The sequence below is a fragment of the Serinus canaria genome, chromosome 1A (genome assembly GCF_022539315.1).
Source record: "Serinus canaria isolate serCan28SL12 chromosome 1A, serCan2020, whole genome shotgun sequence".
NCBI lineage: Eukaryota > Metazoa > Chordata > Aves > Passeriformes > Fringillidae > Serinus > Serinus canaria.
The window spans coordinates 46770780-46789533 of NC_066314.1; the positions used below are offsets into that span (position 1 = coordinate 46770780).

The 18754-nt window shown below is 45.2% G+C and overlaps 1 protein-coding gene across 1 annotated transcript in view; it reads right to left on the bottom strand.

Moving 5' to 3' along the window:
* GRIN2B (glutamate ionotropic receptor NMDA type subunit 2B) overlaps positions 1-18754 on the bottom strand; it is a 167540-nt gene that overhangs the window by 32125 nt on the left and 116661 nt on the right. The window lies entirely within an intron of this gene.

Here is an 18754-nt window from a genome sequence, read left to right on the forward strand (position 1 = left end):
GCATGACTGCTCTTAGTGGTGTACCTGCTTGGTGGGTAAACAGGAAAGCTTCATTCTGCTCCAATCCAACAAACCCCAAATTTCAGTCATTTATTTATTGAAATGACAGAACGGGGGGGGAGAAACATTTATTAAAGGCTCATTAGGTGTCAGTAGATAATCTCTGAAACTCAAAGCCCAGCTGGGGTTTGGCATTTGAGAGTATCCAGAATTCACATAAAACACTTGTCACCTTCAAAACAAACAAACACTTCATCTGGCCATGAAAGAAAAATCTCTGAGAGCTGTGGAGGGAGAAGAAAGGCAGAAGAAATCACCCAGAGACAGCAGTTTCCACACCCACCCTCCCTGTGCAGGGTGAACACAGCACCCCAGTGAGCATAAGGTGGGGGGGTTGTAAAAAAGATGGGCAGTTGGTCTTGCCTTCCCAAAGGCAAAGAATGCCGAGGAGAGCATGCCCATAATGTTCCCTCCACCCATGAAGATGCTCTGTACTCATGCTAATATCTAACCCTGGATGTAGAAAGTGAATTTCTAAGGAAATAAAGAGCGCAGACTCACATGCTTGTCCAGGGTCTGCTCAGCCCTGGACTTCCCACTCGTTCACCAAGCAGGTCAATTTATCATCATCTGAGCCAGAGATTTCTGCAGTGCTTCTTTAGCTCTCAAGTAACTGAGCTCAAATCCCCAAAAGTAGTAACTGCCACACGGGGCTCAGCAGGGACCAGTGATTAAGATGCTGCACAGAACAGCCCAGTTTTCAGCTCAGTAACATTAACTTATCATAGAAATAAGTGGCTGATGAAAGAGACATCTCGCAGAATCTCAGCAGCGCTTAGATATCTCAGTAACAGGCAGGATATAACCCCCTAAGTGATAAATTAGATCAGATAGGCAAACCCAACCCATAATTACCCAGAAGTTCTCTGGGACAGAAAGGGGAGTCCATAAGGCTGTGTGCCTGGCACGTCTCACAGTGTTGTACTACACAGAAACATTATGAAATTAGGATAACAATGGCAGCGTTGCCACAGCCTTCTGTGCACTAAATCACCTCACTTGCAAATACAGTAGTACACATCCATTCCTTACTATCCCAATAAAATAATTCTAAATTGTCCAAAGAGGAAGAAAAACAGGAGGCAAGTAAATGCTCTGACCTAAATCTCCAAATTAACTATGGATTGTCTTGAAAATATGTGCAAATGTTACATTTTATTGCTAACCTGAACAATCAGACATGCCATGTGACTCCATACATGGACAGATATGAATAAGAAAAGTCAGAAAATCATAGCGAATTAAAGGAGGACAGACTTCTTTTCATGCTTATGCATGCAAAGGTCAAATATATATGCACATAGTTAAAGAAGGATGGACATAAGCAACATGTGGGCAATAAGAAACACCACATGTGCAGAGGATGGAGACAATGCAAGATAAAGAATATTCAAAAGTGTATCATATCCTAGATAATCTGCCATAAGACAGAAGGAGCAATTCACTGCAGAGACAGAAATTAGCAGAATTAAATGTCACAGATTTGTCCAGGTAAAAATGCCTAAGCCTGAAGAATATAACCTAGCAAGCTGTGCAGAGCAGAGCAAGGCATTTCAGAAGTCTCAGGGTACTTTGTATTAACAGCCTATGAACTGTTATTACTTGGGTTCTGATGAGTGCTTGCCTCAGCAAAAAGAGGAGAAATAAACTATCCCAGGCATCCTTCATATTGGTCACCCTGCAGTTTCAAGACCCGTTGGGTGTTCTCCAATCAGTCCAGTCATCCAAACTCCCACTAGGAGCCCTGAAAGGTCACAGAATCAGTAAAAGTAAAGATACTAGGAATATATAAAAACTCCTTTCTAATCATATTCTCCAATCCCCATGTAATGTTACTTTATGGCAGGACACATCTCCTAAGCAACAGAATTTCACCTTAACTGCCCCTTGCTCCATCTGATCTTGTCAAGAAAGTAAAGTCACTTTGGCTTGGGGTGAATTTAGAGCTGTTGAAGGAGGGGAGTAGCTAACTTTTACCTTAACTATAAGATCCGATTTTGGATAACAAGGTTGGAAGTAGAAGTCCAAAACATTTGCAAAGAAAGAAAGGGAGAATGATTGTAGAACAGAAAGGTAATCACACATGCTATTTGTTTGTCTAAGCATATAAGTTATCCCATGCAGACAAAAGGCGAGATTGCCTATGCAAGGGGAAAACAAGTGGGAGCCTTCTGAAAGCCTTCCAGGCAGCTGGCAAATTGCCTCAACCGCGGTATAATGCAGCCAGAATAAAAGAGTTCTGCAGTATGTTAATGCGCATCTTTAATGAAAGGTGCATCACATTAGTTCCTTGAAACTAATTCTTAACAGAGGCTTTTCTCTCCTCCCAAGGGAAGCTAAGGCTTGTAACATCCATTTGTGGCAGATGTTTCTCTAACCTGTCCCCACGCTGACAGAGAGTCCGTGGTCTCCACAAGCAATCTATTCCAGAGCTTAGCTATCCTTCCCATTAAAAAGTGAGGTTTTTCTCCTGATGTTTAACCTAAATCTTCTTGCTGCAATTTATACCAGGAGAGTGTATTTTCTTATTCTCCTACATGTGCTCTTTTCAGTGTTATCAGGTCAGTAAGATATTTTTAACAGAGAGGAGCTGATAGTCTCATTCAGTGGCTATCTTATAAGCTACACGGGCAAAACACAGCCACCTATTCAAATGACCAGCATCCAGTTTCACCATTCACAAAATCCTTACCCAGACGGGTAAGTACAAGCTATTCCCATGAATTTCCAAATCCATCTGTTCCAACAAAGGCAGAAGTAAATTCCTGAGTTCCTCCTAATATGGCAATGTAGGACTTCAAAAGCCAAAAGCATCTGGAAAGACCTATAACTACTGTCAACAGATGGAAAACTAAAATCTCCTAGAAATTCTATTTTCAAGGGCTAGGCACAAGAATACAGTTCTGAATTAAACCAAAAATGTTCAGAGATGTTTCTTAGGCAAGATACTCAGTGGCATTGCACTGGTATTTAGGGTGAAGGTTCTGAAGAGAGCCTGAACCTTTGGATGCTTGTTTTTCAGCAGGCTGGAGTAAAACTAGCTAGTTGAGGTCTCCTGAAAGTTATTATTTTATTCAGGCTCCTGTTTGTACCATGCCTTGCACCAATCTCTTTTCATTTACAATCTTATCTCAATTCCTGCTCTCTCTCTTCCCTCCACCCCCCCCCCCCCGCCCCCCACTATAGAAGAAATGCAAAAGGAACAAAAAGGGTTTGGTTTCATCTGCAGAATAAAAAAAAAAAACAAAAAACCATCAGGACTCACTTAGGACTTGAACTGCTTTCTGCATTTTCCCAAAAGCTCAATGTTTCCTCCCTTATTATTGGTTCTTTTATTTCTTTTTCCCCAGGAGCTAAGGAGTTTATTCATTCCAGTGGGGAAGCACTAAAGCAACAACAGCGAGCATGAATTAGGAGGCAGAAATTCCCTGTTCCACAAAGAATATCTGCAACCCGATCTGCACCCTTGTGGCTCCACACTGGGCAAAACTGAGATAATGTCATGTTTTTACACCTGGGGTGCACTGGGTAGATAAAACAGAAAAGGCCACGAGGCTCACAGCTGCTGTAGAAGTGAGGAGACACATACACATGTGTCCATGTGTCTAGAGCTAGACAAGGGAACATATACAGCATGTATCCATGAATGGTATAAATGTGAAATGCATAAATGTGTGTCAATGTGCAAACTTCCTGTCTTTAATCTTTGGGAAAATCTTACATAACTTTTACACCTGAATTAAATACATGAAAGATGGAAGGTCGAATACAGAAAAGGTGAAGGTAGGAAGTTGGACAAGGGGCAGAAAATAGGACTGTTATTGGTAATATACCTGACGGAGAAGCACACCTAACCCCTCTGGGAAGCGGGGCAAGTCCAAGGAGAAATAAGAGTCTTGTCAGTAGAATTGGTACAGATCCTGAATGAGGACATGGGAAAACCAGAACAACTGGGCAGGACCTGAAAAGGGCTACTCTAAAAGCACCATAGAAATAGCAGTTATAACTGGGACACTGCCAATGGAAGTAGGCATAACTCAGGGTACAGAAAATAAAGGTAGACCTAGGGGATGGTGTTGTAACCTTAATGCTGCAGTAGACTGTGAATAAATAAATCATGCAAAAATAAAGTAGAATCGTTTTGGATTGAAATAGGTTTTGGAAGGCTGGTGCAAGATATTCCATGAGGACTAAACTACAGAGATCTACTGTAGCTCCACAGGCTTGGCTTTCAGTCTAGATGGAGATGCCATTTCTGTTTCTAAAAAGAAATTTTATCAGGAACTGAGTTATTATGGAAGTCTTTAGCTTCACAGAGATTAGATGGAGAACAAATGCAAATTTTCACAGCAGCACCTTGATATTTCTTTTTCTGGATCTGATAGCTGGCATATTTCTTTACCCCAAAATTACTCAACAGGCAATAGGTCGTGATGTTTTACACTCAGTTTGAGCAAAGCAGCAAGGAACCCTACAGAAAAGCTAGTTATCAGAAATAACCTTGGATTGAGCGATTAGGGGAACAGAGAGCCTGTCTTAAAGAAAGAGATTAAAAAGCTTGTCTAACCTAGATAAATGAAAGCCAAGAGGGGATATGACTGCTCTGTATAAATAAAGGGGGGACAGATACACAAGGGAGAAAAGAAAGTGGTTTTTAAGCAGGAAAAACAATGCCAGCAAAAGAACAACTGATTGTAAGGAAATTTGCCTTGAAAATAAGATAGATTTTAACCATCAGAGGTGGAAGTTCTGAAACAGCTGACCAAAAGTAGCTGTGAAAACAACTAAAATGGGGTCAAGAAGAAGAAGCACAACTGGTTCATATAGGGCTGTATGATTTTGCTGCCTAGAGCAGAGGGATGGGACCAGATGAGCCTTTCCAGTCCAGTGACTATAAGTAAGCAGAAGCAAGAGGAGGAATTCCACTGTGAAAAGCCTTTTCCCCTCAATTTTTCCATCTGCAAATGTCAAAATTCAGTCTTAATCATCATATCTTTGTCCCCCAGCTAACCCACACGAACACAAAGACTCATGCAAATGATACCTCCAACTCCTTTGCTCCTACTTCCCTCATTCAGCAGCAACATCTTCTCTAGTGCCCTGAGAATAAAACATTCCTCTTAGCCTTCACCCAAGCTGGTTATGTTATGACTCTCAGATTTACAGTGCTGACATCACCCCACTACCAAAAGTATCATTCCTGTGATGCTACAGGTTTGTATCCTCACATAGGCTGGTCTACAGGAGGTGGAAAAGAGATGCCACAAAGAGCAAAAATTCCCTGTTTACAGACACTTTAAGGTGATTAATTAACCACATCGGCCAAAGCAGACAAGAAATGGTTGTGAATGCTCCACATGCAAAATTAATTAACACAAAAACAACACTCCTTCCTGAACCTCAAGTTCACCTTCCACAACCACCTGGGGAAGGATGCTTTCTTGACTGCACCTGCAGAAGCAGGAATTGCTTCTAATAGCCTTTCAATTAAAAATGTAGGTTGCAGGAGATGGTGTGATTTTCTCCCCTCTATATTTATACAGCACCTAGCATATGCCAGAAGGAGAGAGGCTGAGCATAGAATACAGACAGGGTGAGGTACTTGCTCCTGCTTTACAACTCATTCTGGGAATAAAAGCTTTTTGCAGAAACACAGTCTTCCATCTCACCGAGGTCTGGCATTTACACAACTCTTGCCATTTTTGCTGAAACATTTATTTCCTGGTGCATTTATATGCCTTTTGCAGTTGCTAAGGTCCTGTCCCCTGCCATGATTAGCCAGAGAAGGTTAATGAGGTATACTTTGAGCACTTCTGACTTCTGCAAAGTCAGTGAACTATGGGGCTCCACTGGTGTCACAAAAAGGTCAGAGCTGTGAGAATGCCAAAGAGTTTGCCTTGCTAAATCATTCCTCCAAACCAGAAGGCACCAAGAATACAATACAGGTATAAAACCAGCCCCTCTGGGAGATGATGGTGTTCTTGATGGTACCATTAACTTGGTATCCCAGAAAGTGGTTCATCCAGGCAAGGCTGGCTCGAGCTGGAGCAGCAGGGACACCAGGGGGGCATAGTTATTCAAGGACCTTAGTGCTACCTGATGTATACATAACCATGATTTATGGAAATGCAGACTGCAATCAGCACAGGCATAAATAGGAGACAGGAGGAGAGAGGAAGTTGTTCATGGTAGTGGGGGCTATGATCTGAGTAGGCTGGAGAATGTAACTCTAAGCTTCTAGCAGGGGCAAATCAGGTGCTAGGACTTGGGAAGAAGAATTAGAACAAAATTTATATCTTAACAAATACTGAAAACTGACTACCATCCAACATAACCCACCTTCAGCTAACAGGCAGTGACAGCACCTGACTCAGACTCTTACTTAATAGTGTTGTATACTTAGAGCCATCATGCCCTTCTGAAATGACTGTGTGAGGACAGGGGAGCTTAATAAATGTCCCCAATTCCAGAAAGATCAGTCTTTTCTGGTCTGGTAAATAAAATCCAAAGTCAGGGAGCTTATACTGTCCTCATCATTGTTCACCTAAGGTGAAAGAAGGTTTCACCTTGAGCATCTCTACAGCTCTCCTTTGCAGAACTGTGAGGCAGGGGGAAATGTAGCAGGGGTACTGGTAAAATTTGTGTCCCAGGTGGTTCAGAAGTCACAAAGGCTTTAAAGAAAATGTATTTTTATGTGCATGTGTAGGCATCTAAATGCTTTATGTAAGCATTTTGCAGTCTCTAGGAGTGCATCCGCATTGTGCAGGTGTGTGTCTGCATCCAGTACGTGTCCATGCATGTAATGCCCTATCTAATGATTTTTCCCCTTGGCTTTCCCTGTTGAGTTCTGAGTTTGAGTTTCATTTTGCTGAGCTTTCATTTATTTCACTCAGATTTTTTTTTTCCCCTAAAGCATGTTACACAGAGGGAGGGATGCTTGCCAATTCACTCTGCAGCCTGGGAGACAGTTTAGAGCTTTGGCTGCTAAGTGGGTCCAGTGCAGTGGTGTACAAAACCCTGACACGTGTGCAGTGACACCTGCTCTTTACATTGATTGAATATCTCTCCCAGAATCTCTTGGGATCTGAAGCTGAAGGAATGCTCAAAAATACAGATGCAGAAGAAGGCCAAAGTTGTTCCCTTGTGCTGAGAAAAGCTAAATGTTGAAGCCGGCCCCAGCAGGGTTAGGAGAGGAGAAAACATAAAGAGAGAGGGGGTGAGTTACCTAAACCTCACTTTTTTCTGTGCTGTGCAAGCAAGACTGAAGGCACTGCCTGAAAAGCATCTCTGAGAAGACCAGAGAGAGATCCTTTACCTTTCAGTGGGGGGTGTCACAGTGGGTGAAACACCTCCCCACCCCTCAGAGAGCAGCCAGAGCCCCTGCCCTCTGCCTGGCAGCCCCCACTGCCCCCGTGCAGAGCTGCACGCCTGCTGAGAGCAGCACTGGCACGGCTGTACACACACCCCGCTGGCAGAGAGACACAGGGTGCTCAGCTCTCCTCTCACTGCTGGGAAGGGGAGGATCAAACCTCTTCCAGGGGAATTACTGCACATGTTGGGAGCCAGATTCCAGGGAAAGCAGTTACAAAGCCACAAGTCCCCGTTTCTTTCTTCCCCCACCACTGACAGCACTGCTGATTGCAAATGCTGTCCTCGTTGGCAGAACACCCTTTGACTGGATCCTGGGTCTGGAGTCACACTGGCATAGCCACAGCCAGCCCCACTACCTCCAAATCCCCAGGGTGCATGTCTGCAGCCCCCCTCAACCTGGCACTTGGCAGGGAGTCTTGTGCAGTGCACCAGGGCCGCCCAAGGGGCAGCCAGCTGAAACACTGCTCCAAGTTGTCACCAGATCTCCAAACTGAGTCGAAACAACAGGTCTGCTCTGCATCCTGGTTCTCTGCCAGGACTCTTCTCTTGGCTTTGCAAAGAGACAGGATGGGAAGCAGAGCTGTGGGATAGGAGCAACCAGGGACAACCTTGCTGCTTTCCCTCTATTCCGTGGGTGGTTAAAGGAGCTGCTCACTGGATTCTTCTGCTTTTTCTTATCCACAGTCTCCCTTATCTGCCTCTATGCAGAAAGCATGTAAATACCCTCATGTCCTGATTCAGGTTCTCCTCCTTCTTTCTTTTATCCACTCAGGTGCTCCCCAACAAACACAGGGGACAGGGAGTGGGGCTGGGGGAAAGCAGCAAAAAGACAGTCTCCATCGCACCCGTGTAACAGAAATGGATGGTGGTCACTCCCATCTGGCTCATGGGCACCCCATCTCACCCACCCACCTATGGTCCTGCCTCCTGTCACTGCTGTGCACCATGGACACAGTCCTCACTGCACAGACCTGTGTCCTTACCACTGCCTCCATCATGTCTTCAGTCTGGTGCCCCTGTGCCAGGACCAGTCAAAGGAGTGAGACCAGGGCAAGCAGTTGAGAAACCTGCAGGGATGGGGGAGCAACTTGCAGGGTGATTTCCCCCTATCTCAGCTCCCACTGACTCAGACATGGACTGGCTTGTCTGCATCCCAGCAGTGTCTGCCTCTGTCCTGAAATGAAATGCTGGCCCAAGCCACAGCAGTGTGAACACTCTACGTCTCCACCAGCAGTGGGACTTACCAGGGTTCTTCTGCCTGTGCAGCTGCAGACCAACCTCTCATACAGCACAGACTGCCATGCCAGATGGAGACCCCCAGGAGCTAGTGTGGGCCAAACTCCCCAGCTGGAGACTCCTGCCTAAGAAGCTCAAGCTTCAAAATTTCTGATGGATGAGAGCTCCAGAAAGAGAACCCATGAGTTTCAGCACTCCCACCTGACTCATTGCTACAGCCAAGTGATGGGCTTTGCTTGAAAACCACAGCATTCTGCCAAGTTTGGAGCATTAGACAAGACCTGCCAGCTCTACCTAAACCTTACAGAGAAGACCCAGCCAGGATGGAGCCCACCAGCAGGACAGCTGGTTCATGGCACACACGTGCATTACTGCCACGCTGGTTGTAGCCAGCAAGTGCTCTTGTGAGTGATTCTGCCAAAGGTTTTCTTCTCCTGTCTCCTGCCATACACAGGTACTCACACACAGAGGTACCCCCCAGCAGCAGTTATCTTAAGCCCATCCGAGCTTGGAGTCCAAGCAGAATTGCCAAGGGCCCAGCTGAGGCCATCTGGGCTGCAAGGCATCTCTGTTCAAAAGGAGCACAGTCAGACATGAGTGTGGAGGGAGAGAGAGGTAACCTTGAAACCAGTGATTTGGAAAGGAGAGAAGAAGCTATGTATTTGCCAACCCTAGCTAGCAAAGAAGAGTTAAGCCAAGAACTGTTTTCTTGGGAGCGTGGCCTTAAAGAAATAAAATTGTTCCCTTCTCTCAGACCTGATGGGCCTCAGACACATCTCTTTTTCAAAGGTATGTGTGTCATTTTGGGCATAAACACGTAAACACAAAACAGATCTTGTGCCATTTCTGTGGCCTAAAAGTAGGAGAACAGGCATGACAGAGGCAGTCTTGGAGACAAGATGAACCTAAGGCTCTCAGCAGGCTGCAGGATATCTTTTATGATGGCATGTAAGTCCACACACAGAATGATTTCAGTCAGTCTAGAACCAGGTGGATGACTGTGTGTATTTAAACGTGTGTGTGCTGCATAGCTACCACTGTTACAAGGGGATAAGCAGTTAGCTCGTAATTAAGTTCTCTGACATTTTCCATTGCAAGAGTCTTCAGGCCAGTTCTCTGAGGAAAAACCAACATCACCATGTTTTGCAACAGGCATTTCAAAGTCAGCAGGGCAAAAATTCTGAGGCTAAGGACATGTTTTTTACTTTGGCCTATCAAATTTCATTCTGTCTTAGGTACGTTATAAACTGTTGAATAATCACAATTTCTTTTCTATCACTTTCTTGCAGAAATCCTGGCAGACAGTCCAAACAGCATCTGAGCATAAATGTATTAAGAGCTAAACCCAGCAGCTCAGTAAATCAGTGGCAACTCCCCACCAGTGCCATGGTAAGTACAACACCTCAGCTTTAGCAGAGCGAGAGAAAGACAAAGGTCCAATCAGGCTACACACAAAATGTGGACAAATCATCCGGGTTCTCTTCTATCTGTTTAAGTGTGCCTCAATGTGAAAAGGTCACCTGCACACTCCACTGCTCAGAATGCAGAAGAAAGGAAAACCACTTTGAATGTCTGTGAAACAAGTGCAGGTTAGTCACCAGCTTGAGCAGTCAAACTCAGTGCTGAAAGCTCAGCATGTACATGAGAATGAACAACTTATTTTACTGAAAAGATTTTGAGGGGTTTCCTCTTAAGAAACAAATTAAAACACAGCACATATAAAAAACTTACCACCAAACCATAAAACCAATGACATGAAGGGTAATTTATTTACTCTTAAGTATTAGAAAATGGCAGGTTTACAGTTTCCTTTTCAGCCTTTCTTCCATCCCACTTGTGTGTGGACATTTCGATTCAAATTTTAATTAATGAGTGCATGCAGCTCTCTCCATGGTGTCCCTCCCTCAACTCTTACACTTCAAAGAAACATGAAGAAGTAGAATTAAGGTGGCCTGGGAAACAAGACTGGCATTTCCTAGCTTGACTTCACAAGCTAAAAATTGAATCACCGTTCTTTTATTTTCTGTATGTAATTGCTTCTACAGCTTGAATGTACACGAGCTATTACAAAACCAATAAATGGGCCAAGAACTTTCTGTGAAGATGGAGAAAGAGCTATCCATGAATCTCCAAGCACTGGCAGAGAGGAATAAAGAAACAGCAATGGACAGCAAGAAAACCAACCAATGTAGAGATTACACAATCCTGTTTTATGATGAAAAAAGCAGCACTGACCTTGCCAAGGGGTTGAATGAGGCAAAGAAAGCAGAAGCCAAATTGGAAAAGGTGCATTGGAGAGAGGGGGAAGAGGGTAAAGCTGGCAGGTCCCTCATTGTCATGATGCCCAGAAGGTGAGGCTAAAGGAAGGCACTAATCAGGGAGATCATGCTGCAGACAGCTTTTGTGTTGCAGCAATACTCTCTAAGAGACTAAGACAGGGCTGAGGGCTGTACTGCATGGAAGGTGAGGACAGGACCAAGCTGGTCTGCTCTGTCTAACCTCAGAGCAGAAGCCCCATGGTAGGGGTGGATGCAATGGGAATGGTTACAGTGCAGATGCCATGCAGCCTTAGCCCAGCAAGGGCAAGGTGAGAGCCGAGGCAGCTTGCCCAGCTCACACAGCTGCCTTGCACCCTGTGGCACTGCTCTGCACCGTATGGATTTACCATGGCAAGCATATGCCAGCAAAGGCAGCACATAGCTGGCTCACAGGGCAAACTTGCCTGCAGCAGCTGTGCAGCAGCTGTGCAGAGAGCAGACACTTTCTCCTCAGATGCCCAGGAGTGAAGGGACCCAGGTGCTGGCTGTTGTCATGTCCTGTGCTTACTCTGTAAGCGTGCCACCAAAGCTTCCTGAAGCTCAGCTCTCCCTCTGTTAAAGGCTCTGAATAATCAGTGGCAAGGGGCGTGAGCCTGGCAGCTGAGAGCAGTGGCGAGGGTCAGCGCAGTGAGGAGATGCCTCAGCCCACCCACCCCACCTTCCCACCCCACATCAGAGGAAGGAGCTCTGCCAAGGCAGGGTGGGGTTCGTGGGGAGCAGCCGTGCGTGGCGGCGGGATCGTGCTGATTAATGACACAGCAGCAGCACCGCCAGCCAGGCATGTGGAGCAGCGGCTCTCAATGGAACCGCAGCCTCTTATATGGGACTTGCTAGGGACTAGTTTTGATGCAGGAGATTAACTAAAGCTCAAGAGAACATTCTTGGGGTTTCTCCACCTGCCCTGGAAGCTGAAGCGACGCAGGTGACCAGGCAGCTGTCTTTCCTCACTCTCTGAAAATCCCTTTCCACAGCGATGCTCTGGCTGCTGCAGTGGCACTCGGCCCTGCCCATTCCAGCCTCCAGGAAGCAAATGCACCTCATCTCCCCCACCCAACATAAAGCTCCATCAGCTGAGGCCCCTGGCCACAGCGCTCCCTCATGGCTCTGAAGCAGCCACTGTGCCATCCAGGGTCTGACACACTAGTTCTCCACACACAGAGGTGAGATGTGGGTGGGAGGGAGGGAAGGAGGCTGCAGCCTCCTCAGATAGCACCATTGCTTTTTCCTGTCCTGCAGCACTCAGAGCCCACCTCCAAGGACGGTATCCAGCTGTGGCTGAGGGCTGTTGGCTCACCAGTGCAGTGCTGTCTTCCACAGGGAAACAGAGGGAGCCTCTGAGACTAGGGCAGGAGAAACAGTCTCTGAGAAAGACAGACCAGCAGACCTCAGTGACAACACAGGCACTGTGGTGAGACAGAGCCCCACAGCCAGCCCAAGAACACACAAGTGCAAATTTTCCTCAGTGCCAGCTTTATAGGCCTGGCTGCTTTACTGCTGTGCCAAGAATATCCAGTAAGCCAGGTCTTACCCTCTTTTGCAATAGAAGATTGTGGTTATGACTGAACATTTATTCCTTCCAGTCTGCTGATTATTTCACCAGGCAACCTGAACATGCTGTTAATATCATCTTTTGTGGAGCTAAATATATACACTAACCACATATACAAATACATATAAATACATCTCTATCTACCAGAGAATCCAATTAAGTGAATATGTTACGCCTTAACAATTAATGAATTCAACAAGCTGAGCTGCCTCTTGCATATGATTAAAGTTCAAGCAATATCAATCATAACACAAAAAGATTCCAGATTTTCCTACATGCTGTCTACAAAGCCATTGTTAACACTTAAATCAATGGGCAAATTCAAGTGTGTTTGCCGACCTCAGGAAACTCATATTTTCAATGATACACAGCCTGTCCTTCAACTTATGGTAGCCTGTTCTTGAATTTGGTGTCTCAGGCCATCCCTGCTGCCTTATATCTTTTTTGCAGCATTATCTGGATGGCAGGTCTGTAAAAATGCTTGTGTCCTATGGGTCGAGAGAGAGCAAATACCATGATGGAACAGATCAGACTGACTCTAATCACTTGACTCCTGCAAATGTTTCCTTCTCTTTGTGTTCAGTTGCCAGTTTTCTGTTTGTGTTTCTACATGTGTAAGTGTGTGTTTGTGTGCATGGGTGTGTGCTTGTTCTTTCACACACTAATCCTTTTCCAGGACAAGCCTGTTCATGCAGTTTCTGCCTCTCAGCAATAGACAACACTGAGCCCTCTAGGGACTGCTCATTACCTCCTTCTCTCACAATACCCCTCCTCTGCATTCATGAGACAATCCCTAGGGGCAAGTACTACATATATAAATATTTAAGTAGCCACTAAACCACAGAAGATGCAAAAAAGCACGTGAGGGACTTGTCTGCAGTATTCAGGGCACAAAGGAGAAAGGATACAGGCATGGCTTGGAGGGTTGGGACCAGACAAGTGATGAGGGTTTGAACAGGAAACACAGCTATATCCTTCTCTTCTCTGACCCAGCCAGCACAGGGGGTTGGTTTTCACCCTGAGACCAGAGCTGATATAATACAGGTCTGTGTTAGTACAGCTGCATAAATCCAAAAGCCAAGAATGTGCCATACTGGGAGGCTGATAGAGGAAACAGCCTTTAACTGAACCATTATCTGAACACAGATAATGAATCCTACAACTAATGCTGCTGAGTCTTTTTCAGTTTAAATGCTCCACCGTTTCTCCTAGTTTGCTGCCATACTCCAGAAAATGCCCAGGAGAAGGTGGGAGGTTCATCTCTGAGGACTGGTTGGGTCTGTCACAGAGAGAGGCCAGGCAGGAGACCCAGGTTGTTCTTCTGCTCTCTGAACTGGGTACCAGCAGGTTCCTTTGAGAGCTCCTTCCAGGCTCACCAGCTTAGAGATCCTATATCCACTAAGAATTACTTGTGCCTATGCCCACAGCACTACAGATTTTCACAAGTCTCTATGAGATATCAAAGAATATAATTTGGATATTTTCTAGATTCCTTGAGAAACCCTCTTCTGGAAATGGGTATTTTAGGGAATAGGGTATGTACCTGGCCACTTATGTCACCCATGTAAGACAGCAGTTTGAAGGGTGATAGCCATATAAAATATGCCATACTCTAGGAAACCACATACTATTTGTATGCTTCCCAATATATCCAGGAGACCTAAAAAGCTCTCAGAAAATCAGTCAAAAGACAGTTTCTTGCAGAGCACACTCTAGCAAAAATCATAGAGCCCACAGCAGGCACCAGCAGACTTGGAGGACCACTTGTATGATCAGAGGAGGGCGTTCTTTGTGCACTGGCATGCAGCTGCTGGAGGGTGACATTTGGAGAACTTTCCTTCAGGAGTATGTCCCAGATTTTTCACTTCCCCAGAGAGCAGGACAGGTCAAGGAAGGCCCCCTTTCAGGTTCTCTAGTACTATTTTCTCCTCCAGTACAAAGATTCTGGCTGCTACTTGAGTTGTGGTAAGGAGCAAGCCATCAGCAAGAGTTTTGGGCCAGAAGTGAATGCAATCAGCCAAAGTCACCTCTTCCCTCTGTTTCAGCAATTTCTGCAGCTTTTCTTTCTGCCTCAGCCCGATGGGTTTTTATCACTTCTTTTACCCTGCTCTAAATCAGTGTTCTTTAGGAAAGGAAGACATTTTGGGTTAAAAGCTCATTACTGATAATAAAAACAAAATAAAATACCCAACCTGTATAAATAAATCAAAAATCCAAGCCTTTGCACATATGCAAACTAGGTGTTCAATGGGAGAGGGTTTCTTTACTTGAACTCTGTGCAATAAGTAAAAAGAAATGCACCTCCTTCCCTAGGCAACTTTCTTCCATTAGAGGGAGAAGCAGCCCGTCCCTCAGCAAACTGAGGAGTGAGAAGAGCCAGCAGTATCCACCAGAGCTGGCCTGTCAGTGTGGTGCATACCACTGAACAGGAGAATTCAGCCCACTCCTTCCATCCTTTCCCATATCTCCATAAGCAGAGTGGAAAATGAAAACATCCTTCCCAAGATGCCAATCCAGTCATGCAGATGTCAAATCATGACTGCATTTGCGCACTTGGGATTCCCTTGGGATTTTTCACAGCCATCACAGCTGATGATTTCCCAAAGTGGCTGCTGCATTGTCAGGTTTCTTGCAGTTTGCTTTCTGTGTGGCATCAAGCCCTTTCCCCCCATCACCTCCTCCCTGTCTGTGATTACCCCCACCTGTCAGCACTGCAGTAAACATGTGTACATTCCCAGGCCTCTCATTTTTCACTTTACAAAACTCTCTCACCTAAAAAATGCAAACTTTCCAAACAGAACAGACACTAATATAAAGGACAAACAGGAATTTTTGACATGCTAACGGGCTCCATTCACTATCCATGCATCTACCTACACATAGGAACTTTGGTCTGCTTCCTGCAGGTTATTGCACTTCTGCAACTGTGACATTGTTAAGCTGTTGTCAGAGGTACCTGTAATCTTACGGATCAGGAAAAATCGGGTCTCACGAGAGCTGGGCAAGATATCTCCAAAAACCAGAAGTCTGGTGAGAAGCAGCAAGCAGCACAGCAGGACTCAGTGAAGGAAAGCTCCATGCTCAAATTCCTGGGTACAAAAAACCAAACCCTGCTTCTGGACAGACTGTTTTTTGGAGGGGAACACAGCCAGGCTCCTGACCCCATTTTGTCTTCAGAGATGCAGGTCTGAGGCTTGGGATTAGGACCCAGGTCTGTTGACCCTCACTGACATAAATGGTTCTGCTCCCTCCCTTACTCTACCATGTTTTCACTTTGGCTGTGGCAAATGCCACTCAGTCTCCCAACCCTGCACATCCATTCTAAAGGTTGTTTCAGAGATTATTTTCCTGATAAAATTTTTCCCCTTTCTTTTCATTCTTCCTTTGCCTCCCTTCTCAGCTGTATCAAGTGCCTCTATTCCAAGACACTTTATGACTCTAACCCCTCAGTCAGTAACAAGATGTGAATGCTGACCTGTTCCATTTTCTTCAGGAGCTTTTCAGAGACCCACACAGTTTTCTTCAGTTTTTGCCTTCTTCTTGAGGGAGGTCCCATGAACACCAGTGAAGTTCTGTCATTGCTTTTTGTCTTACCCTACCATAAGTCTTATTTTTGCCCTTTTACTCACTTTCTGCAGATAATTTGTAGTGGTTAGGCTGCTGCTATGTTAAGCTTGTAATCCACAAAACTCAAAATTCTCACCCATTTACAATTCATATTTCCCTAGCAGGTCAGTGCAAAAATACTCATTGCCATGGTTGGATAAAATATGTCATCTCTTCACAGACCTTCCCCAAAGTATGCTGAGCAAGAAAATCCTGGCTAGTTACTACTGCTCTTAACTTGCTTGCATTCGCTGTGCACTGGCTCTCCCCTCTGTATGTGTGACCATGTTTTCTCAGCTTATATTTACCTGGTAACTATTTAGTAGCTACAGCCATCATCTACATCTCTCTGTGCAGCTCGCAGCACAACAGGGCACTGGTTATTGGCAGGCTTTTTCAGTGAATAGAGTAACACAGATAATCAAAATGACCATCAAGCTTGTTCTGCACGGTTCATAAATCAAGCTCACCAGGGCTGGTCTTTGCATGACAGAGAATGATAGTCATGCTGCAGCCTGAGTGCTGTTCATTACAGCGCCTGTTCCCCTAATTACCCCTCCATTCTCACCCATTTCCTAATGGCCAGTTAGAAGGGCTTTGCACTGATGAATGGTCGCCACATCTCATCCCAAGAAAGCACAGTTACATCTCTGCAGAGGGCAAAGCAACCTCTGTGAACAGGGTTTGTTCTCAGAGAGCTCAGAGACCCCCCCAGGCTCAGGGAAAAGAAGAGACCTGCTATCACAGATTTGCCTTTGCCTGACCACAACAAGTTCATCTGGGAAATCTGTCTTGAATTTATGTAAGTAATTTATGTGTATTTAATGGCACCTGAAAAAACAGCAGAAACTCAAGAAGTGACTGTCCATTTTTTTCCATTCATACCTCAAAAGCATCTCTCCCCACCCCTCAGCTCTCCTTCCCCCTATCCCAGCATGAAACACAACCTTTGAAACACTAGCTACTCACTCCATGCATGTGACAGACTGATTAAACTCACAGATAATAACCTTGCAAGGCAGAGTCAAACTTGCAGCAGTACACGCTGTTCTCATCATTGGCTCCCAAAAATAGTTCGTTGCCAATAAGAGTCAATCAGTTCAGGCTTTGCCAGACTGCACTTCCACTGTCCTCCCCCATCTCAGGGGTTGCTGACACAACTCATCCCCTCCAGAGTGGTTGCAAGGCTGTAAATACCACCAGGAGTTGTGTACTGGCTGCCGAAAATACCTCAGGTTTGTGAGATTACTGTACCCCAGGCTTCCAGGGGTCCTCCCTGTCTTTGCTCCCTTGTGTAAGGGAGATACGAGAGCCCTGGCCTGCAGTAGCTGAGCCAGCATTTATGGACTTTGGTTGACATCCTCCACAACCTCCTAAGACATGGTGGCAATGACGATCCTGGAACAGCTGTTTCAGCTTTGTCTCATCACTGCCTGCTGCAAGGACTCGGCACAACCATCTCCAAAGAGGGAGCAGAGGAAGCATGAGACTGCAGACAAGCTGATCCGAAGGCATTCGGGAGGATACCACGCGGAGCAGAAAAGAAAGACCCAGGAGAGAAACAAACAGAAAAGAGGCTCTCAGTATGCAAGGGTGGAGCGCAGCATTGGCAAGAAGCCAAACCAAGCCTGTGAATGGGTCATTTTGGGGAAAAAAGCAGTCCATTATGCCTTAGACCTGTTCATTTTGATATCTACACTGCAAAAATTTTCTCCTGACGTCAAGCAGTGAACCTGCTCTGAAGTCAATGGAATTGCAACGCTTATACCAGAGGTGAATTTGGCTCCCAAAGGACTTTTCTATGCCATGATTTAGATAACGAGCCTTCAAATCTTACGTTGCAGCTGTAGCGTGAGGGGAGGACAAAAAGGGCCAAAGAGTCCAGAGCCCAGCTAACTCAGCTGAGCCTAGAGCTCAGCCATGGCACAAAATAAGGGCAAGAAATACTGGAAGTTAATGAGCACCCCTGGAGGAAATCCTACCCCCATCTAACAGTACGAAGCAGTACAGATGTGTTAATACAGGTCTCTTTATGAAAACTGCATCCCAGAATATTTTGTGAAGTTAAATACAAGGCAGAAAATGGCACGCAGCATAAAGAATAGCTGGTGCACTGAGCAATCAAGAGGCAGTGCAAATGGCCATATAATTTCGCCTTTTAAAAGCAACTTCATAAAAGCTCATTCATCCATAAAAATGCTGCGTTTCTGTTTTCTGCCTTCCTAGGAGCTTTCTTGCCTGCCCCCTTTATCTTCAGCTACAGACTTTAGATCTTCTCAAAGGACTAAGAACACCTGTCCTTCCATGCCCAAATGCTGCCTCCTCACTTCAAGGTTGTTTTATATAGCTCCTAAGTATTGCCAGATAGGGCTAATCAAAGAGTTCACAGGGCCTCAGACTCTTAATATGTGTTTAAAGTAATGCAGATGATAACTGTCTATGAATATTGCATCACCAGTACAACCACTACCCCTAAAAAAAGAAAAGTATGTCAAGGCTGTATGTGGTGAATGCATTTGAAATTTAAAAAATGGAAATTAATGGGATACAGTTTCAGGTATGGAAGACTAAATTTGTTCCTTTGAGAAAACAGAATTTGGCACTCCGGCATCCA